Genomic DNA, 24,348 nt, shown 5'->3' with positions numbered 1-24,348 from the left:
GTCGGACGTCTATGGCCGTCTGGGCTGTTGTATCCCCACAATGCCCTATGCTTCATTATCCCGGCATTTCTTCGCCCTTTGGCATTAAGTGATTGCTCATGCTTTACAATGTATGCCAATCCTTCGTTTACCCATACCCCCAGATATTTATATTCTGCTACTCTGGGTATTTCATGGCCTTGTATTTTAAGACCCTGATCAGATGAGCCGTTGAAAATCATCAGACCCGACTTAACTGCACTAAAACTGAAGCCTAGAGCACCCCCTTCATCTCCGCAACACTTAACTAGAGGTTGCAATTCTTCCAGACTCTCAGCTAGCAGCACAATATCGTCTGCATACACCAAACAGGGGAGGCGCTGCTCTACCACCTTTCAACCTAATCTATATGACAGGTTAAACCTAGGTTGCTTCCTTGTATCCTCCGTTCCAGGTCTATCATATAAAGCATGAACAGCAGCGGTGATAGCAGATAGCCTTGTCTTAATTATTTGCATGCTTTGACATCTTTCGTATTTCTTATCCCTTCCCATGTAATTTCTACTTTGTTATCTCGGTATATTTCCTGTAGGAACTCTATTATCTCATAACCGATACCTTCTTCGTTTAATATGTTTCACAGTTCCCTGTTTACGTTGTCGTACGCCCCGCTTATGTCCAGGAAGGCCAAATAAAAAGGTCTATTTTCCACTCTAGATATTTCGATGCATTGGGTAAGCACGAACAGGCTATCATCTAAGCGCCTACCATTTCTAAAGCCATTCTGAAGTTCTCCGAGTATCTTGTTACTTTCTACCCATGCTTGCACCTTTAATTTCACCGCCTGCACGGCCAACCTGTACATAACAGATGTTATGGTAATCGGCCTGTAGGATTTTATGTGCATCCTTTCTCCTTTCCCTTTATAAATCTAATTCATTTTACTCTGCCAGCTGTACGGAATTTGCTTATTCGTTATGGCTGTTTCCAAAGTTTTAATAACGTTTCCTTACTTTTTGGACAAAGTTCATTAATCAGCTTGATCGGAATTCCATCTATTCCTGTAGATGTGGTTTTAGGAATATTTTTTTCTGCCTTTTCTCAGTTTAGATTGGTCAGTTCTAAGCTGCTTTGTATTCTGCTACCTTGTGTTGCTTCCTGATTTGCGGAGATTACCCTACCGTCGTTCTTAAATGACTCGGCTATAACTGATGTAATGTAGTTCACTGCGTTGTCTCCCTTTAAACAATTTCCCTCGTTATCTTGAATCCGATCCTGCTTTCTTTGATTCTTCTTCCCTAGCCAGCTTATATGGTTCCAGAATTTTCTTGGTCCGCCTCCAGAGGCATCGTGTATGCCAGCCATCCAGCGATCGGTGGACTACTTTATTTTACTTTGGACAAGGGCCTGTACCTCAAGTTTCTTTTGTCGATATGATTCCCATTTTTCGTCGATTTCCTCCTGAGATACCTGTGCTTTCTTTGCCACTCGGTGTTCTCTTGAAGCAGCCCGTCGTTGTTCAATAGCTTCCCTGATTTCCTTATTCTACCAGCTCTTTGGCTTCCCCTTTCCATTCCAGCGTTTTGCTACTTTAACCTGCTTAATTTTCCTCCTTATGAATAGTTCTGCCTGTTCATAATCCCAGTCTTCCATGGGGCTTTTCTCTATTGCTTCCTATATGTCTGCTGCTATCTGCGCTATTTGATCGTCGTTTAATTTTGCGTTTACTTTTTGTCTAAGTTTCATTTCTCTTTTCATCAAGGGCCCCATCTGCAGACTACGTTTATGATCACTTCCCAGACTACACTCCCCTTCTTCGTCTATTTCCATTTTTGTGACCTTGCTATAAATTCCATGCGACATTAGTAGTCAATAGTCGTTTGCCTGTTGCGGAATTCCCACGTGATTTGGCCTTCGCATTTTGTTTCTCTATTTACTATAACTAGATCGTGTCGCTCACAGAAATCTAGCATTAGCTTCCCGTTACAATCCGTGTATCCATCCAGATCGTCGATGTGGCCGTTCATGTCCCCCAGGAGAGTAATATCGGCCCCGTCTCCAAACTGGCTTATATCGGCACTGAGACATTCATCAAGATCCTTGTTTTCTTGCCTGCATTGGTGTCCTGCTCCTAAATAAACTACCCCTAGCCATGTCCTTATGCCGGCAATTGTTCCTGGTACCCAGATATGTTCTTTACAAGATGATTTTATTCTTTGCCAATTTGTTCCCTGGTGTATCAACCTACCTACCCCTCCACCCTTTTTTTCCGTTCTTGTTCTTTTGCACCCTTCCCAGACGTAGCCTTCTATAAACGGCGGAGATGAGTCTCGCATAGAGCGTACACACCTGGATTCCAAGGGAAGGAAAGCGTAACAGGGGGCGGCAGAAAGTTAGGTGGGCGGATGAGGTTAAGAAGTTCGCAGAGGTCCAGTGGATGCAGCTAGCACAGAACCGGGTTAAGTGGAGAAATATGGGAGAGGCCTTCGCCCTGCAGTGGGGATAGTCAGGCTGATAATGATGATGACCTATTGTCATCCTTCAACTGCTGTTCTGTCTCTAGCTATTTCGATCTTTTTCTACCACCTTGCATGTTTATGTAGGTGATCCTAGTGCTAAATTTCTTTTTTGTACTTTTCTTTCTCGACCTCTTCCTTGCCATTTTTTGGGGCTCAGCCTCCGTTATTACACTTTCTTCTGCTTCACTTCTAACTACCTCTGTGCACGGAGTCCTCACGGACCCCTTAAACGTTACAGCCCTGCCTGCCAGGCGCCAGCCGATGCCTGCTCCCACCCTTTTGTTAAAATGAATGCCATCTCACTGAAAAGCCCTACCAAACGCTGCTTTATGCACCTCCCCGTTTACCTCAACCACTTCGAAACGCTTCTCCAGGCTTAACTTCCTTATGTCCTGATTAACTATCAACACGTCCTTTTCCAGCTTTCCGTTCGATCCTAGCACCTCCAGCACTGTGCATACAACTATCTGCGCTTGCTGTGTTATCACCCTGATATCGTCAACTCCCTTAGCTAAACTTTCCACCACTCCTGCAGCGTCACCATTTAGGACATCGCTTAGCCCCGCGGCTATTATCACCATACTGCGCTCTGCGGAAGTTTTCAACAGCTGCCTATCTTTACTCTCTTTCAACATTGCTCTCATTGTTCTCCCTGGGAAGGATGCAACTAACACTCGATTATCACCCTTTACACGTTCCAAGATATCTTGCTTGCACCTGCTCATGTTAGAATCTCCGGCGATAAGCACTTGGGCATTCTCTCTCCCTTTCCCAACTGTTGCCTCCTGCTTTCGGTTAGCTGTGCCCTTTTCTCTGGGATTTTCATTCTTCCTTTCTTCTTCCTTTTTTCCCGACTTCTGAGTAGCTGCTTCTAAATAACTCTGTCGGTTCGGATCCGCCTGACCTACTTTGCTTATGCCTTCCATGCCAGTGCTGGTCCCAGCCACGTTGCCCGTACTGGAATGTTCGTCTTCGTTGTTTCCAAGGGCAAAATCCGCCGGACCTACTTTGCCAGTGCTGGGCCCTACCATGTGGCCCGCACTGGAATGTTCGTCCTCGTTCGTTCCAAGGATAAAGTCGGCCACATTGTTTTCCATTTGAGGAAGCTGTCCAAGCAGTTTCTAATTTTCTGCCTTTAACAAACGTACTTCATTTTCTAAATCATCCACACGAGAGACTAAACCGCCCTTTTCTCGATCAAATCTATTTAGGCGCGCACTCATCACGCCACACCGACACAAAAAGTCACTGCCTTCCGCTTCATCTACAGAGTCAAAACGAGTTTCCTTGAGATTAACCTGCGCCTCACACTGAGTACACTTTACCTTAAACATGTATCGACTGAGCTATTTCTATTACGAATTTTCAGTATATATAAACTACAAAAAGAAGACACAAGAAACGACTAGCAAACACGCGTTAAAATCAATTCTGCGAATCTCAATAGCCTAGAAACAATTATTTATCTAAACAAAATAGTTAAAGAATGAACGCCGAGAAAACCTAGCTGCCGGCACGAAAAACCAGGCCGCTAGGACAAAGAGCTAAAATCTATTCTTTAGGCTGCACCTAACCTAACTAGCTGAAAATGAAATAAAGTTAATAAAAGAAAGAACTCATCCATTTGACGGATGGATGGATGGATGGAATATAGGAGCGTCCCCTTTGAAACGGGGTGCTAGCAGGAGCTATCATGCTCATTTTTCTCCCTATATCTTAATTATTGATTTAGATTGGTTAACTAAACCATCATGCTATTTATTAAATTTTTGTTTCTACATTACTAACATTATATGCCACTTCTCTGACGCTCGACCCGCAGAGGCGTACCCGGTGGCGGTCGCGTGAACTAGCGGCGCTGCAGCATGGCCTCCGAGATCATGTCGGGGGCATAGCGTTTTGCAACATTGCTGAGAGGTGGCGCGCATATTTGTCTCTTTCTGCAAGGAGGATTGGGGAGGAGGAAAGCGTGACCGAAGCCGCGTCGGCGAGGAAAGGGGAGCGGATGGAGCGAGTACAGTGCGAAGTTGAGCGCTGGACGCGGGCTCGCCGTTCGTGTAGCAAAGTCGGCCTACGCCGAATGCATTGCAGCGTGCCAGAGTCGGCGCTCTTGTCTTATCTTACTCCATGGGTTTACGAAATTATATTAATTTCCCCTACAAGCAATAAAATTATGTGTTTTTCTTTTCTCTGTGTCTGTGTGTGTAAAAGTGGAGGGGAATATATAAAGGGCGCGACTTGATTACTCGCAATATAAGTTTTTTTTTTTAATAGACTCATGCATGCGCTTGTTCAGTCATTTCCTTTCGCAGTGCACACGCCCATTCTCACTGATTCCTCTTTTAGTGAACTCATAAAATAACTTCACATCTGAGGTTGTTTTAGACGACAAAGAAAAAATTCCTTTTTTTATATTGCTATATACGGGAGTGCGAGAGTGCCGATTCGGAGCTATATATGTTCTACGCCATACCACGAAAGTGAGAAATTAAGAACAGCGCTTCTGATTAGGCGACGACGGAGGCCGTTTATGCGTAATCTGTGTTCACTATATCTTTTGACGGGAGTAACCAGACTTCATGCACTGCATGAACAGGCTGCCCAAGCTAGCAGATTTCTGTGTGTAATTGAGGCAATATGCGCAGCGCAGTAGTAAACTTGACACCCATTGCGTTATCTTCTAAGGCTAGAGTGCTTCTATGCACTGAAAAGTTGGCTAATTTGTTTGCATGACAGGATCTATGCCCTGAAAGAGTATACTACAAAACACAGGCCAGGGAGTAACGCAAGAAACAGCATACTCGTGAGCAAGCTGACGGCGCTCAAAATTGTTGCATAGTATTAACAAATGAATTTCGCATAACACAAGCGAGTTCTCCAAGGTAATGCGTAGCTTCGAAGCCAAAGCTGTCATAATGTAGTTATGATTATACTGCAGCCATGTACAGTGCAATGGCAGCACGCAAAAGCTACGTGCGTGCTGGCCGCTCCATGCTTTCGAGCCAAAAGGAGCATGGAAAAGAGACTGAAGGGACAGAGGTGGAATAGAAACCTAAGAAGAAGAATCCAGAGACTCAACAAAGAGATTGAAAAATACGCTGTAGAATTATGCGAGCAAAATTGGCTAAACAATTGTGACAACATGGAGAAACAAATGAGTCTCCCCAAAACGTGGAACATATTCCGCTACTTGTTATGCCCCGAGCAGTCCAAACCCAACTCGAGCATAAACCAGCGGAAGATAAGACACGTCTTTGAGGGCACGGATGAAGAATTCTTCAGTCAACTCAGAGACATCTACGTTGGAAATGGCATCAACCAAAAGCTGCCGACATATCGGGGACTAGACAACCCGGAGCTAGATCAACCGATAACAGAATCCAAGGTCAGGGCAGAGATAACCAGCCTCAAATAGAACTCTGCTGCCGGCCAAGACGGCATAACCAACAAACTTATCAGGAACTTAGACGACGACTCCATCGTCAGCCTTACCAAATGTTGTTGTTGTTATTGTAGTGGTTATTTATTGTATGTACAAAAGGAAAGAAAATATGTTTGCCAGCCCCGGTATCTGCTATCTTATATCTGAAGGACCTGAACTGGGGTGGCGGAAATAAAGTGATAGCGAGGAGAAGGTAGAGGAAATCAAAGAGGTGAGTGATAGGGAGAAAGAAAAGGGTAGGTAAAAATAAAAGAAATATATACACTATGGTACAGTATACAGTAGTTTGCTTGAGGCCCACCCGCAAATGTCTTAAGTCACTCTCTGCGTCCAGGCAACTGTTCACAATGCACGCACTGGCCAACTGTACAAAACACTGACGGCTGTCGTGGACGATCGGCCGTTATTGTGGGAAATAGCACACGTGGAGCGTTCAGTCCCAGCGCGCACTATCTGGCGAGGTGAAATACATGCAAAAACTATGGGAGAAGGGGGAGCTCCCCATACAATGGAAATCAGCCGATGTCATTTTTATACCCAAGCCAGGAAAGCCACACAAATTAGAAAATCTAAGACCCATCTCCCTCACCTCGTGTTTGGGGAAGCTGATGGAGAAAGTGGTCAAAACAAGACTTGCAACTATATGGATGGAGAAGGACTATGGCCCCATGAAATGGTTGGCTTCCGAAGGCTCCTCGGTGCGCAAGACGTCATGCTGAGACTCAAACATGACATCATGGACAAGAGAAAAACCAGACACAAAAGTCATCCTTAGCCTAGACTTAACTAAGGCCTTCGATAATGTAAGGCATGACGCAATCCTCAAGAACCTCGAAGATCTAAACATTGGTGCAAGAACCTTCGCTTACGTAAGCAGCTTTCTTTCAGAAAGAAGACTCAAGCTAAAATTCCTAGAGACAAAATCCCCAATCATCAGGACAACAGGCAGAGGCACACCGCAAGGTTCGGTGCTCTCGCCATTGCTCTTCAACATAGCATTGATTAACCTCCCCTCCCTGCTAAAAACAATACCAGAAATCAAGTTTAGCCTCTACGCAGATGATATCAACATCTGGTTAAACACAGGCTCGGACGCAGAAATACAGGAGAAACTCCAGCGCGCGGCTAGAATGGTCACAGAGTACGCGGAAAATATAGGCATCAAGTGTTCACCGCAAAAATCAAAGCCTAATCTACACGAACAAAAAGGAGAAGCCAACCTTCGAAATCACAGTGGATGGTCAAAATGTGCCCGAGGTTAATCAGATTAGGATCCTCGAACTCACCATCCAGGCAGACGGCAGAAGCGGGTCCATGATATAGCCAAACTACAGAACTACGCTTGCACAAATAACGGGTCTCACCAGAAGGGTCTCTCTCAAAAACAGGGGACTCAAAGAAAAGAGCCTGCTAAGACTAGTAAAGGCTTATATAATCAGTAGGGTAAGATGTGCAACACCCTACCTAAACCTGGCAGTAAGGGAAAATTAACAAATAGACTCTGTAATAAGGAAGAGCATCAAAAGCGCACTCAGCCTTCCCAGCTGCACCTCCACAACCAGACTGCTGGGAAGGGGGGTACACAACACATGGGAGGAAATAATGGAAGCCACAAGAATAGCGCAAATGGAGAGACTCAGTCAATCCGAGACGGGAAGGCAAATTCTAGAATGGGTCGAGCTCCAGCACGACAGAAGGATGGACCCCAAGATCAACCTCAGCCAAAACTGCAGGACCAACCTGTACATCCCCCCATGCCAAGAAACATGAGCCGCATTCACAACAAAGAGATAAGAGAAGACGGAGCCAAAGCCATCTAAAAGGAGATGAGCAAGGTTGACCCGAACTCCATGGCGTACACTGACGCAGCCACCGGGAAATCGGGAGCTGCAATCGCAGCAGTGGTGGATGGAGCCGGAGCCCCTCTAATCACGGCGTCTATAAAAACAAGAAATGCAGTCATCGCTGAAGAGGTAGCAATTGCGCTAGCCTGTGTCGGCACAAAAGCTAAAGGGATTTAAGCGACAGCAAAGGAACTTGACAAAAGGAAGAGTGTCATCCGCGGCTAAGAAAATTCTCGAATCCAGGGAGAGCTCACGGAGGATCACAATAAAATGGACCCCAGGCCACGAATCGGTGTCTGGAAACGAAGCCGCTCCGGCGCTCGCCCGAGATATCTACCACCGGACGAACGTCGAGCAGGTCGGCAACCCAGAACCCGAGGAGAGGTTAAACACCTACCACGAGATCTGTGAATACTACAAACTAAACAGAAAAACATTCTCCACTACACATAAAGAGCTAAACAACGAAGAGGCCAAAAGTCTTCGCAGACTACAGGCCGGAAATTACCCCAACCCGGTATGGCTGCACCATTGAAAAGTAGATGACAGACAACACGAACACTATAAACTCTGCGGACATAGAGGTGCACTAGATCACATAATCTGGCAATGGCCCTTTTCGCCTGGGGCAGTGGCCAACATTCATGACACGGAAGCTTGGGAATCCCTACTCCAAAGCGAAGCCCTTGAGACCGCAAAAGAAGTCCGCCTGGCGGCTGAGGCCGCGAAGAATCAATGTATCCTTGCGCGACTATCAGCCCCCTATTCGGGTCTGCGTACCTGGGTGGGGGAGTAAGGGAACCTCCTGTATCGGCGGCAATAAAGTTTCAAATAATAATAATAATAATAAGGCTTTCGCGCCGCGTGTAGCAGACGACGCGCCCGGCAAGGAGCAAGAGTTGACTGCAGCGCCGCTAGTTCTCGCGACCGCCACTTGGGACATTCTTCTCCGCTGGGCGGTGTGGGGAGCTGTGAAACTGAGTTTGTTCTGGTAACGTTGAATCCGCTATCTTAGCTGCCCTCTTATGGAGGAAGGAAAAAAGTGTGCCCCCTTCATGGATCACTGCCTTGTCGTGGCCAAGACCGACTGAAATACAGAACTGCACAGATAGCACTGCTCCAGCGCGCACCTTCTAGTTCGTAGCCTTCGCCGCTAGGAAACGAACACTACGGGTAGCCTGGCGCTACTGTAAACCTGTTAATAAGAAGGGTACGTCTATTAGTTCTGTCATTTTTCTTCGTCGTTATAGTTTAATTATCTGTCCACGCTGTAATGCATAAGCACCTGTTCTGCGCATGTGCAGCGAGTAACTGCAGTGCCGTTGCACAAAGCGGAATCGCGGTATGTTTTCTGGCGAGAGAAAAATATAAAAATAAACACTCTCCGCTAAAACGCTAAAATACAAAAAGGCAAAATTTTCAGGGTATAACTCGGGCAAAAATCTTTTTTTTTTTTTAATTTGGGTACAGTTTGTTTATATTGTAACGGGTATTGCGCCAATGTCCAGACAATGCCCTAAGCCTAGAAGACTGTCGAAGTCCGAGAGTGGTCCTAGCAGCGGTGTGAGCGCGGTTTCAGGTATATTCTAGGCACTGTAGTTTCAGGCAACCAACTTCGTCGTCTACGCCAACCAGCAACCACTTGATCGTCTACGCCAACTAGCCACTGATTGTCTCCGCTTCGTCGTCGACTATAGCTTCTATCACTGCCCCCTCCTCTGTAGCATCGACTCGATGCGACTCGGTGCTACTAGGAAGAAGTTAGCGAAAGAGTGCACAAAAGTGTCACAAGGACCCAGCGGCGTTGACAAAAAGTTCAGTCATGCACGATCATGATAGGGCTTCAGCCGAACCACGTGCACGACTTCAGGACGCTGTGGCCTTCGGGATGGAGCTGAAGCTGCGGGAACAACGGCGTAGGTGACGTCACTGATACGGCGAACAATTCGTAAGGGCCGAAGTATCGGCGTAGTCACTTTTCAGATAGGCCGCGATGACGAACAGGTGTCCACACCCAGACGAAGTCGCCTGGCTCGTAAGTGACGATTCTTCGGCTGAGGTTATACCGAGCAGCGTCATTCGCCTGTTGTCGGTGGATTCTGGGGCGTGCTAGTTGCCGCGCTTCCTCAGCACGCTGAACAAAGATGTCGGCATCAAGTTCGGCGTCAGAGCCGCAAGAAGTATCAACTGGCATCATGGCATCCAACGGCGTGCTCACTTGGCGACCGAAGACAAGTTGGAGCGGGGTCAGTCGCGTCGTCTCTTGAGTGGCAGTATTGTAGGCGAAAGTTATATAGGGAAAAATCGCATCCCAGGTGCGATGTTCTGCGTCCACATACATAGAAATCTTGTCGGTGAGGGTGCGATTGAGGCGCTCCACCAGCCCATTGGTCTGAGGGTAATACGCCGTCGCACGTCGATGGCTAGTGTGAGTCAGAGTCAAGACCAACCGGATTAGGCGAGCCGTAAAAGCTGTTCCACGGTCAGTGATTACCACGGCGGGGGCGCCATGACGTAGGACAATGTTATGAATGAAAAACTGAGAAACTTCGGCTGCAGTACCTTTAACAAGGGCGTGGTCTCTGCGTACCGTGTTAGGTAGTCTGTCGCGACGACTACCCAACGGTTGCCAGACGAGGATTTCGGAAAAGGACCGAGAAGATCCATGCCTACTTGATGGAAAGGGGTCTTCCGCGGAGCAATAGGCTGAAGAAATCCAGCGGGTTTCAATGGCGGATACTTCCGACGTTGGCAGTCACGACATGAGCGTGCATAGGCCCGCATCGATGGGAGTAACCTGGGCCAATAATAGTTTTGACGAATTCGTGCAAGTGTACGGCTCACCCCCAGGTGGCCGGCGGTGGGTTCGTCATGACAGGCACTCAATATATCTCGGCGCAAATCGGAGGGCACAACAAGGAGAAACGTCTCTTCACTGTTAGCAAACTTTCGCTTGTAGAGCACGTTACCACGCAGAGTGAACGTTTGAAGCCCACGATGAAAAACACGGGGAATACGGGCGTCGACGCCCTGCAGATAGTCGACGAGTGACGCTAACTCTGGGTCCATTCTCTGCAGCTGCGCAATTTGGGTTGTAATAATAGCCCCCAGAAAGGGAAAATCATCGGCCGTTTCTTCTGGACATATGGCGATGGGCGAGCGCGACAGACAGTCAGCATCCTGATGCTTCCGTCCTGATTTGTATACGACTGTTACGTCATACTCTAGTAATCTAAGGCTCCATCTAGCCAATCCTCCTGAGGGGTCTCTGAGGCTCGCGAGTCAGCATAATGAATGGTGGTCGCTTATAACGCGGAAAGGTCGGCCGTATAGGTATGGTCGGAACTTGATGAGGGCCCATATTACCGCCAGGCATTCTTTCTCAGTTGTTGAATAGTTGGCTTCGGAGCGGGTAAGTGTTCGGCTCGCGTAAGCGATGACCCGTTCTGCACCGTCTTGCCACTGAATTAGTACTGCACCAACCCCAACGCTTCTGGCATCAGTGTGAACGTCAGTTGCGGCGTTTTCGTCAAAATGGCCTAGTATAGGGGGATTCTGTAGGCGGCTGCGAAGCTCAAGGAAAGCGGCCTCTTGTTCACTTCCCCACAGGAACGGCGTGTCATCTCGATTCAGTGTGGTTAGCGGTTCCGTGATGTGCGAAAAGTCTCGTACAAAGCGTCTGTAACAGGAGCACAAACCTAAGAACCGTCGAACAGCTTTCTTGTCAGTAGGGTGCGGAAAACCAGAAACGGCAGCTGTCTTTTCAGGGTCCGGGCGAACACCTTTTGCGCTGACCACGTGACCAAGGAAGCGAAAAGTTCCTTAAAGCCGAAGTGACATTTCTCCGGTTTGATTGTCAGGTTGGTGTCTCGGAGAGCTTTTAACACAAGGCGTAACCTTTCTAGGTGTTGGTCGAAGGTGGTCGAAAATATGCCGACATCGTCCAGGTAAACCAAACACGACTGCCACTTCAAACCGGACAGAACGGTGTCCATCATGCGTTGGAACGTGGCCGGTGCCGAACATAGGCCGAACGGTAGCACCTTAAACTCATACAAGCCATCGGGTGTCACGAAAGCCGTCTTCTCCCGGTCTCTCTCATCCACTTCTATTTGCCAGTACCCACTTTTTAGGTCTAGCGACGAGAAGTATCGGGCATCTCGCAGTCGATCGAGTGTGTCGTCTATGCGGGGAAGAGGGTAAACGTCCTTTTTAGTGAGGAGATTAAGCTTTCTGTAATCGACACAGAACCGCAGAGTGTTGTCCTTCTTTCTGACGAGAACAACCGGCGAAGCCCACGGGCTTGTAGACGGCTGAATGGCATCGTCGGAAAGCATTTCGGTAACTTGTCTCTGAATCGCTGCTCGTTCCGTTGGAGAAACGCGGTATGGGCGCTGGCATACGGGGCGCGTGGTCTCGTCTGTTATTATGCGGTGCTTGGCGACCGGAGTTCGGCCCACTTTGGAAGACGTTGCGAAGTAGTCTGCAAAATCTGCCAAGACAGCCGAAAGCAGATCCTTCTGGGCCGGCGATAACTCGGTGTTTATTTCGACAGGGGGCATAACGTGGCGAGGTCCAGTGTCGTCTTGAAGGGCTTCTTCCACGGTGCACAAATGTGGACACTCCGCGACGTCTTGGAGGAAGGAGATCACCGTGCCTTTGACGAGGTGCTGAAATTCGTTCGAAAAGTTGGTGAGTAGAACGGTAGTGCAGCCATCTCGTAGGTGGACGAGACCTCGGGCAACAATGAGACCCTCTCAGGCAGCAGCGGGATATGACCCTCCGCCATGCCCTCAAAGTCATGAAATAGGTCATTCTGCACGCGCATTACGACACTGCACAGTGGTGGCATCGTGACGTCATCCTCCACAATAAGCAGAGCATGGCTACCGGGATCGCGGGTGTCGAAGCGTGCCACTGCCTGTTTAGTTGAGAATGCGACTCGTGCCTCGTATAGGTCGGTCACAGCACCGTTTGCCTGCAGAAAGTCGAGCCCCAGTATCAAATCTCTCGAACATTCGCGCAAGACAACGAATTTCCCGACGTAGACGAAACCGCGGATGCCAATTCGGGCTGTACACCTTCCGGCCGGGCTAATGAGGTGACCTCCAGCCGTGTGAATGCTAGGGCCCAACCATGGCGTCACAACTTTGCTCAATTCCTGGGCGAGGGCGTGGCTCATCACTGAATAGTCTGCACCGGTGTCAAGTAAAGCGATCGTGTCAGTTCCGTCAAGTGTCACGCACAAATCAGAAGTAGCGCGTCGGATGCTGTCGCTACCCTGCCCCTGTGAGAAATCAGCGTATCGTTGTATCGGCGGCGGAGGATTTTCAATTTTTCCGGCAGCAGCGGTCCTGCCTCCGGAGACCGCTGGAATTAGTTTTCCCGGTGTGGACTGGGAGAACGCCGCTCAGTATTGTTGGCGTCTCTGCGAGGGCTTGGGGAACGGTACCGCAGCGGAGATGACGATCCTGAGTCATAGCGCCTGTACCCAGGCCTCTGACGGGCCGACAGATGAGCTTCAATTTCGAGCGGCCGTTCACCGTTCCGTGGGCAGGGCGCATCGGGTTCGAAGCCGCGAAGTCCCACTCGGCGATACGGGCATGCACGGTAAAGGTGACCGGCTTCCCCGCAGTGGTAGCAGATTGGCCTGCGGTCCCGCGTACGCCACACGTCCGACTTGCGAGGGCGTGGAACAGGCACCACAGCTTGAGCCGATGCGTCATACGGACTGATGTGGCTCACCACCGGTGTCGGGTCAATATGACCACAGGCAGCTGCTTGACGTGCAATGAACGCGTACGTTCGTTTGTAGTCGACCCGTGGAGGCATGGTAGCGACAGGATCGTAGGCAGCTGCCTGACGAGCAACGGATGTCTGCGTGGGCATTTAATCGACGCGCTGCAGTACGTTGGTGACCGGGAATTCACGAGCAGCCTGGCGTACTTCATCTCTGACGACTTCGGTCAGTGATGTCACTGGCGCACTCTGAGGCAGACGGAAACGTTGGAGTTCCTCTCGAACAACCGACCGAATGAGGTCACGTAAGGCGTCCGCACCGCCTCCATGGCACGACGAAAAAACATCTGGGGCCAGGCTGCTGACATCTCGGTTGTACTGCCGGACCCGTTGTTGGAGCGTCGTTTCCATGGTTGTTGCCTCCGCGAGGAATTCAGCAACGGTACGCGGTGGACTGCGAACGAGGCCCGCAAACAGCTCCTGCTCCACGCTCCACGCATGAGGTGGCGGAACTCGATGAAGTCGTGAGCTCTGCTGTGTAGAGCAACCCAAGATAGACAGGTCACGGCAGAGAGTTCTCACAAAATGAGGTTCACTGGAGAAGGCAATGGTAACCCACTCCAGTATTTTCTGCCAAGACAACCCTATGGCCAGTCACAATGGCATTTATGATAGGGCGCCGGAAGATGAACTCCCCAGGTTGGAAGGCGTCCCACATGTTACTGGGGATGAACAAAGGGCCATTCCTAGTAGCTCCAGGACGAATGAAGCGGCTGGACTAAAGCCAAAAGGAAGCTCAGTTGTGGATTTGTCGGGAAGCGACCGAAAAGTCCGATGTTGCAAGAAGATATATCACATAGCAACATGGAATGTAAGATCTATGACGCAAGGTAAACTGGATGTCGTCAAGCGAGAAATTTACAGATTGAACATTAATGTCTTAGGTATCAGCGAGCTCAAGTGGACCGGAATGGGAGAATTTAATTCCGGCGACCATTATGTCTTATTGTGGGCACGAATAAGGAATAGGGTCGTTCTCATAGTAAACAGAAGAATGGACAAAGCAGTGCTAGGGTAGAACCCCAGAAACGATCGAATGATTTCACTTCGGATCCAAGGTCACCCTTCAACATAACAGTTATCCAAGTCTATGCACCAACCACTACTGCTGAAGAATTAAGTTGACGTTGAGAGATTTTATGCTGACCTGCAATGCCTTTTAGACCGCACTCCATCATCAAACATCATTTTTCTTATAAGAGACTGGAATGCTCAGATGGGGAGAGAAGAAATATTCGGAATTACAGGCAAGTTCGGTCTTGGTGAGCCAAATGAAGCCGGGCAGAGGCTAATAGAGTTTTGTCAAGAAAACAACCTGACCATAGCGAATACTAATTTTTGAACAGCACAATAGGCGCCTGTACACATGGACTTCACCGCACGGTCTGTACAGGAATCAGATTGATTATATTTTTTGCCGGCAGAGATGAAGAAGCGCTATACAAGCAGTAAAAACAAGGCCCGGGGCAGATTGTGGCACCGATCATCAGCTTCTTGTTGCCAAATTTAAGCTTCGATTGAGGAAAACGCAGAAAACTAAAAGGCCTTTCAGATATGATCTGGATCAAATTCCATCAGAATACGCTGAGGAAGTGACGAATCGATTTCAAGAATTAGATCTAGAAGACAGAGAGCCTGAAGAGATATGAACTGATGTTCCTGATATAATACAGGAAGTTGCTACTAAGGTAGTTCCAAAGCAAAAGAAATGCAAAAAAGCAAACTGGTTATCTGAAGAGGCTTTGCAAATAGCTGAGGAAAGGAGCGTGACAAAAGTTATGGGGGAAAGTGAAAGGTACAAGGTTCTCAATGCGGATTTTCAGAAAATAGCAAAGAGAGATAAGAATGCCTTCCTGAACATACAGTGTCCAGCAGTTGAGGACAACAGCCAATTGAGGAACACAAGAGCTCTGTATAAGACAATCAAAGATATTAAAGGAAGCTTCTGTGCTAAGCTGGGCGTGATAGCGGACAAACGAGGCAGGGACCTCACTGAAGCCTCAGAGATAGCGAAGAGGTGGCAGGAATACACAGAAGAACTGTACAAGAAGGACCCGGATGTGCAAACCCAACATAAGACTGTTGTGATTACTGATCTCGAGCCGGGCATCCTGAAGAGTGAAGTTGAATGGGTCTCAGCCAGCTTTGCTAAGAAAAGCTAGCGGAATTGATGGCATTCCAGCTGAGTTGCTTCAAAACCTCAACCATGTCGCTGTTAACGTTCTGTATACATTATGTTAGCAAATTTGGACAACCCTGCAGTGGCCACAGGATTGGAGGAAGTCAGTTTACGTCCCCATTCCAAAGAAAGGCAGTGCCAAAGATTGTTCCAACTACCGCACGATCGCGCTTAGTTCGCATGCTAGCAAGATGATGTCGAAAATCCTCCAAGGTAGTATGTGGATCGGGAGCTTTCGCACGTGCAAGCTGGGTTTCGCAAGGGTAGAGGAACTAGAGACCAGATTGCCAACCTTCGCTGGATCATGGAAAAAGCAAGAGAATTCCAGAAACCCATCTACTTCTGCTTTATTGATTATGCGAAAGCGTTTGACTGCGTAGATCACAACAGATTGTGGCAAGCTCTCCAAGAGATGGGAGTTTCAATTCACCTCATCGGTCTCCTCAGGAACCTGTATGAAGGCCAAGAGGCCACAGTCAGAACTGGGCATGGTCCTACTCATTGGTTTCCGATTGAGAAAGGATTGAGACAAGGCTGCATACTGTCGCCCTGCCTATTTAACCTATATGCTGAGTGCATCGATCATGAGGAAGGCTGGTCTGGACGAGTCTTCAGCTGGAGTGAAGATTGCTGGAAAATGTATCAACACCCTTAGATATGCGGATGACACCACTTTAATGGCAGAAAGTGAAGTGGAACTCAAGAGACTTTTAATGCGCGTTCAAGACGAGAGTGAGAAGTTTGGGCTTAAACTGAACATTAAAAAGACAAAGATCATGGCGTTTTGTCCTATCAAGTCCTGGAGCATCAAGAGACAAAAAGTGGAAGCCATGACAGATTTTCTTTTCTTGGGCTCCAAGATTACCCCGGAAGCTATGTGATGTTAGGAAGATAGTGACAGACCGTAAAGCGTGGCGTGATATGGCCCATAGGGTCCCGAAGAGTCGGACACGACTGAACGACTGAACTGAGCTGATCTTAGCTGCATTCGATTCAGCCGTGGTTCTCTGCACTGCCGGAACCGGTTCACGGTGCGCTGCACCTAAGTGCTTGATTCACAGCGTTTCCTGCAACACCGCCCGCGATTAATTTTTGGTGCAGTCATGGTGCCGCATTTTGGTGCAAAGGAATGCGGCACCCTCCGAGGAGGAGGTGCAGAAAAATGGTGCACGTGTTGACGGCGCTAGCAGACGACGCGCGCTGCGCTTGTAAACATCGATTATCGAATTGGGGACATTTTTTTCCCGTCATCGACGGATCCAGCATGATTCTCTGTGAAATGGCGAGTTAATTCCTCTAAGGTCTGTTGTGACAATCTGAATCTGAAATATCTAGCAACAGCGCTTCAGTTGTACGGGAACTCGGTTAATTGCGGTCTGTCCGAACTAGTCGGTCTCGATCTGAACAACGATGTTGCTTCGAAGGAAAGCACGACGTCGGGCTCCTCATCCTCACTGTCGAATGACTCCAAAAATTTCTTAAAGATTACTTCGACGATGTTGTCCATGACGTCACGACACACCGCGAAAATGACCAGGCTTCAGTGGCTACCAGGCTCGTCTGAAGTGGCGCTGCTGACGCGCTGCACCTAGCTGCACCTGCACTTGAACCACAAAACTGGAACCGTGACTGGAACTGCCCCTCACCGGCACCCGACTGGCACCGGCAACACTTCTCTTCCTCTTTTACCCTCCGTTTTTCTTTCTCCGCGACGCTCACGTACCTAGGGCCCTTAGCAACGCTGTTGTTAGTGGCCCGAGTTTTCATATCAACAGCGTCGCCGTTGCTAATAGGGAGTTTTAGAATAGGGGGACCCTATCGGTTAGGGGGATAGGGTAATAGCAGGGCGCGAGTGCGCATGCGCAGAACCCAAGCGGGCCTTGGGTTTTTGGGTCAGCGGACGACGGCGACCCTATCTCGGCGAAATAGCGTGGACCCTATTGCCGGATAGGGTCGGGCAATATGGCGGCGTCCGGACAAGCGGCCGCCGCTCGCCTCGGCACACATTCGTCGTTACCGCTGCATTGTGTCAAGCGTTCACAGCAAACGAAAGGCCAACGAAGCTTGTGCTATGTCTCATGATGCCCGCACCACCAAATTTAAGCGATAAAACGCCCCATATTGCCTGATTGCTTCCGGATTTACCGAGCTGCTAGGCTTAGCGAGTTCGCATCGTGTGGTTGCCATGGCGACCAGGCGTCGGAAAGCGCGGAAGGTTCAAATGAGGTTTCCCGGCTCAGCCTGGATTGATTAAGATTGGTCGATTTCGTATTGTCTGAAGAAAACAGATTATATAACTGGTATTTTTAGGATATTTTTGTACAATGACAGCAGTGTCTGTTTAATAAGATAGCGTTGTTTTGGCTTTTATATATTTAAATGCTTTCACGGTTTACTGTCAGGGCGCTGCGATCGACGAACGCAAGCCCCGCTCCGCTGCGTCGGCAAACCCCTATTCTAAAACTCTCCGGTCGGCTCGAACGTTACGCCACGGCACGGTATTTTCTTGGGGGCCCCAATCCTTGGGTTCCCCTATTCTAAAACTCCCTAATGACCCGACTAACCCGACTTGGCTAACCCTAAAGTTTGACGTCACTTCCGCCACACTTTCTCCAATGCATTGGGAATGTCAAGGGCCTTTCCTGCCAGTTCCAAATTCCAAGGCTCGGTTTGTTGGCGCAGCTGAACAAAACAGCGAAGCCCATGTTTGGTTGGTGGCACGACTCACATACGGTGCGAATACGGTGTCTCGGAAGAAGTCAGCCCAAGATGAAATCTACAGCTACAGGTGCCGTGCAGTAATACGTCTCTTTTTTCTCTCAGAAAGTTTGGCGTATGGGCTAGGGGGAGAATACTTATGCAAACTTTTTCTGAGCATCCTTCGCGTTTACACCACTTTGCAGTCTTTTCAGCACTTTAATTTTGTGCCTTCACGACTTCGTAAATGACAGGTGAAAAAGTGACCGCTTCAGGGGATCCTTGAAAGCCTACTAAAAACTACCCAACGCACGCAACAAGCGTTAGAAAAGTATAGGAGGTATGCACGTGACGTCATCTGCTAGGGGCGCTAGCGGCCAGCGCAGAATTCGCCATACGCGTGGTCGTGTGTGTGGGCGCCGCACCCAGCCGCAGCATTCAACTCGTTGTGATCCGCGGGGTACGCCTTTCGCGTCTTTATAAAATTTCTGCGTGCGCCATCGAAAACCATGCGAGCGAGTGGATACACACGTGGACTTCGTGGAACAAGAAAAACGACTGTTTTGACAAAATGTTTGACTTCGTGAAAACACCGGCTCGTACGACCGCGGTACTTCATCGAGGTGTGCCGTGTACTACAAGACCAGTACTTCGCGTTGAATTCCGTGACATCGGTGCCAGCCATGGGAAATGCAGTCTTACGTTTTGCGACAGGTAAAGAAATTAAAACGTACTAAGCCATGAATGTGTTTTAATTCTTGTCAAGGAAACGAGGCCAAGAGCCACACGTGCGTGAGGGTGTCGATGACCGGGGTGCCGTTTTTAGAGGTGAGCACAATGCGACGTGTCTGTTCGCTCAGCTAACGCAGTCACCTCCTCCGACTTGCAAGTGACATGTTACAACTGTATCAAGCGTTATCGCTGCACATCGCGTTGTTGCGAACCTATAGGTTCCATGGGTTATGTGCATTTCGAGCTACGTAGCCGATACTAAATTTGTAAAGCATGATCTCTGGGTGTGCCGTTTATCCTGCGAGTGCGTGACAGTACTTTTTTCTCGACCACTGTCACCCAAATTAAGCAACTGCATTGATTCGCTTTACTGCTGGAACAGCGAATGCGAAAGCTTCGGCTGTTTGCCGACTACCGCCACTAGAAGTGTACGGTTAGCGGCCATGCCAGCTTTGGAACTGGGAAATTTAATGCGCTCGCTGTCCTTTCAAGATGTGTTCTGCCTCAGTGGCAGCTAACAACGGGTTTATCGAGCTGCAAGTCGTTTTTCGTGAAATGGGTAACCGGCCACTTTTGCTGTCGAGCTGTTGCACTGGTGATGCCTAGTTGCAACACTGAACAGCTAGTGTTATGCCCAGGAGCATCGAAATATCGCTGCAGACTGCATGCGCATGAAGGGCTCATTAAACAAAAGTGGATGTGGATGTAATTACCAGCTTGATAAAACTTTACGGATCACTTCCAGTATACGGCGGACACCTGACAGCGAACCTGAAACTGCGCGAGCCGACGCGCGCCGATGCCATCTGGCGACCTCCGACATGGCGAACGAAGCGGGGCGATGCTCGTGCCATCTGGTAGTATTTTGATTAGCGTGTGTGTCAACGTTGGTAGCAAATACTTATATGCGCAGGTACTACATGTCGGGGCGTTCTGCATATTTGCGGCTAATTAAAAAAAGAAGAGTTGCAGTTGTTCTCACCCACGCTGGTCGACAATATGGCACTAAACTCAACCACCTAAATTAAAGCAGCCTAATGCTGTCTAGTCGCTACAAATAATGTCAGGACAGGCATAGCAAAGTTCATGTCCCTGGTGTTTTATATTTTTTCTTCTGCATGAATTATGTAATGTTGTGTAGATGGGGAAGCATTTACTGACTTCACCTGTGCATCAAGAAAATAAAGCAGTGTCGAGAGAAAAGGCAATGTATTCTTAATATCGGATTAAATTACAACATAACCTTCTGCAAAGAACACAAAAATACTGCTACAGCTGGAGTTGTGCTCCATGTATGCTACATCAAATGAAAACTGATTCACAGATAAAACAAGCACTCTTTTAACCGATGGGTGCATTGAAGTTTTGACACATAGACATAACAGTGGTTAGCATGAATATTTTATTCACATGTTAACATGTCATTTAGAACGAACTCAGTTTATTGCATTCACAACTGTAACAACTGGCAACATGTTCGGTGCATGAATAAAATAATAAACTTTGTGTAGAAAAAAAGCAAGTTTCAAAATTGTTATATTAAGAACAACAAGTCCTTGGCTTGGTATTGTGAATGCTAAAGAAGGAACATAGAGTAAATAGTGCAAGTCAACATGCATCATCTGATCGTAAAGATGACGTGTTAATGCAGGAACAGGCAAACAAATTACAGGAACAGAAAACGCAGTAGGATACTATACAAGCTGTGTGCGCTTGGGAATACTGCCATAAACTTTTCTCTCTAAGATGTGGTACAGTTAACATGTATGCAATTATAGCATGTCATTGGGTGAGTATGTAAACACAAGAAAGAGAAATACAAATGTTGGGAAATTTGTATGAAAAATCAAAGTACTGTGTACATATGCCCACAGTTAACAGATTGCTGAACATAATAAAGGTACCCCGCTGCAGTGGCGGAGTGGTTAGGGCGCTCGACTGCAGAACCCAAGGACGGATCAAATCCAGCTGCAGCGACCGCTTTTCGATGGAGGTGAAAAGCAAGATGTCCATGTGCTGTGCAATGTCAGTCTGTGTTAAGAACCTCAGGTGGTCGAAATATCCGGAGCATTCCATTATGTCGTTCCTCATTGGCCTGAGTCCTTATGAGATGTTAAACCCCGTAAAACAACCAACCATCAAAAAGGAAATTCATCTCGCTGCCGGGATCGAAGCATAGCCATATTTAGGTAGCACAGAGTAGCTTCTTCAGTCTGTGGCTGCATTTTTGTACTGCCATGCAATTAGAGTTCTCCTTAGTCCATTTATCTACAGGAAAAACAGTATAACAGAGTCCAGCCAGTTTTTCAGCAATGACTTATGAAAACTGATAACGTCATGTATTGGCTAAAACCACAAGCAGTTTCTTTGAAATCAGGGCTATACTACAGCAGTTTTGTCAGTGTAGTCTCCACATGGTGGCCACTGAAATGTTGAGACTTTTGTATAAGTACTGATTCCTGACCAATGTAATGAGTTTCCTCTAATTTCTTTTGTAATTTCATTTGCTTGCTGACAGAAAAGGGTCAACGTTGATTGTTTTGCATAAGTCCTCAGCACGCTTGCCAATGCGACCCTTAGAGCTGCAGTGCTGACTGCTCATCCTTGCTGGCAACAAGGAACTTGTTTTTCCTTTGAGATTTTTCTTCTGCATTGGATGGGGCCTATGATTTGAACAAACTTTGGTCGGATAATTTTGTGTATGTAAGCATATTTATTGACGGAATTGAAGCACTCAAAGTAGCACAAGCTACCTCGAGCATCTCATTAGCATTGTTAAAGTGAGCTAGAACAATGCTAGCATAGCCTAAAGCCAAAGGATCAGTACAATAGTAAAGAAGGCTGGCGAACTTTTCTGCCAGGCTTCGAGCTTTCTTTCACTTTCTTTTTAATTGGTTGGAGGAGCACGAGGCTATCGAAGCACTGACTCTTCATTCTGACTATTGTGTTCTTGTTGGTCACTCTCTTGGTAGGGATTCACTTTATGGCATACTTCGGTGCCCGGTTTCGAAGCAGTGGGCATTTCTGCTACAGAAATATATGAACTGTTTAAATAGCCCTGAGGTATTTGCTCGAATGAAGTTTCTGTTAGCCAGAAGCCTGTACAGAAGTGCTTACAGGGAAATTTAGTCACCTTGAAGTCCATGCATGTACATTCTGGTCGAGATATGTATACCATGTGCCAGCCAGGGGAAGATTGCGATCGCACAGTGAACTCTCCGGCCGCACCTGGGCTGCTGGCATAACTTTCAGTGTATTCTAGAGCTGTGTACGTTCTTTGCATCATGTGTTTGACAAAAGATGGCGGTTTGTTATGTAGATATTTCGGTACAGTGTCACTGTAAGCCCTGTCTGCCAACCAAGATCCGTATAACTCGTGCTATGGTCTTTCCAGTTGGGATGTATGGATGCGAGAGTTGGACTGTGAAGAAGGCTGACCGCCAAAGAATTGACGCGTTTGAATTGTGGTGCTGGCGGACTCTTGAGAGTTCCTTGGACTGCCAGAAGATCAAATTAGTCGATATTGTCGACCATAAACCCTGACTGCTCATTGGAAGGTCAAACTCTAAATTTAAAGCTCAGCTTCTTTGGTCATCTGATGAGAAGAGAGGAGTCGCTGGAAAAAGATTTGATGTTGGGAAAGGTTGAGGGTCGCCGGAGAAAGGGTAGGCAGCGAACGCGATGGTTAGATGGCATCCTCGAGGCGCTGCAGATAAAGTTATGTGATGTTAGGAAGATAGTGAGAGACCGGAAAGCGTGGCGTGACATCGTCCATAGGGTCACGAAGAGCCGGACACGACTGAACTGAACTGAACTGAAGGCATGAAACAGTTTGGACATATTTCAGCATGATCTCTTTCATGAATTTTGACTGATAACAGAAGAGAAGTGTTTCTTCACATTCTTGTTCCAATTCTTCTTGTACTTCATCACTTTCCCATCTCTGAGAAGGCTACTAGGCTCAGTCTCGCTTACAGCTCGGCGTCACTGGGCTGCGTTGGCGTGCTGCACGGGCTCCAAAGAAGGGCTGGGTGTTTGTCACGGCCAGGTAGTGGATTGCCGAGGGCTGCCGCTGTTTCCTGGTTTCCAGCTGGTGGGGGTGGGGGGGGGGGATGAGTTGTCCGGCGTGGAGGCAGGATGACAGGGGCCGAACTTTAAACGGCGGCTAGATCCCGGGCTCGCAAGTCGTGGCGCAGCCCGTCTTCTGCCCTGCTCGCCTGCTGTCTGACTGTATGGTCCACTGCTTGCGATCCTGTCCCCGCTCTCCCGTTCGCCTCCACTTTTTAAACCCTTTCGCTCCACGCCTTTTCACAGGTGGTGAGCAGTCGGTGGCTGTCCATAGGTCACTGACCGACGTCTTGCACACGTGCACCCCATGCCCGGAATTGGGCCACTCGACGCAGGTGTGGCACGGTCAGAAATGTCTATGAGTCACTGACCGGTGTCCGTGCCTCGTGCAGGTGCACAGATTGAGATTGCAAGTGGCTCTCCATAAGTCACTGGCCGGTACGTGCAGTTGCACGAGCCTTCACAAAAAATATCAAGGTTTTTGTTTACAGCGTGTAGCTCTCTCATAAGAACACTTGGGAAAAGGATGCGCGCCACTTTAACATCCTGTCCCCTCAATTTGAAATCCCGTACACGATGGTCGCATTTCAATGGAATGAGAGCAGAAAGGACAGATGGAGAGCTATAGTTGGCGTCGTTGTCATCGAAATTATTCAAAGGCGGGTTTTTTATGTTTATTTAAACAATGTCCGAAAGAAATACAATGTTTGCCACCAATGTAAACTTACATTTAGGCTGTAAACGCTACAACTGTAAGGGTACATTCCTTGAAATGGACGGCCTACTTTGAGCCAACTTTAAACACAATAGATCTCAAATCGATAATGCGCCTTTATTGTGAACTATCCTGCAAATTGTAAATTGGTTTATAGAAATAGAATAGCGCAGTGTTTGTCGCACTTCTGGGTACACCTGAACAGCGACTTTACCGTTGCTCCTGCGCGTTCATTGCACTCCGTGTATCAGTTTAGTACAAAAAAAAAAAAAATGGCAGATTTTCTCGCTCAGCAGGGCTATGGAAAATGAGATTTTCTGCATTTCAAAAACGGATACAGTTTTGCATTGTTCATGGTATGAAACTCTTTGGCT

The 24,348-nt window shown here is 47.9% G+C and overlaps 1 pseudogene; it reads left to right on the top strand.

Moving 5' to 3' along the window:
• The window catches only part of LOC146201854 (uncharacterized), a 39,136-nt pseudogene extending 15,450 nt beyond the window's left edge, over window positions 1-23,686 (top strand).
• The last annotated feature ends 662 nt before the right edge of the window (window positions 23,687-24,348 follow it).

This window comes from Amblyomma maculatum, chromosome 1 (genome assembly GCF_055883805.1).
Source record: "Amblyomma maculatum isolate TAMU_Amacu chromosome 1, ASM5588380v1, whole genome shotgun sequence".
NCBI lineage: Eukaryota > Metazoa > Arthropoda > Arachnida > Ixodida > Ixodidae > Amblyomma > Amblyomma maculatum.
This window is presented reverse-complemented; position numbering and strand designations above follow the sequence as displayed.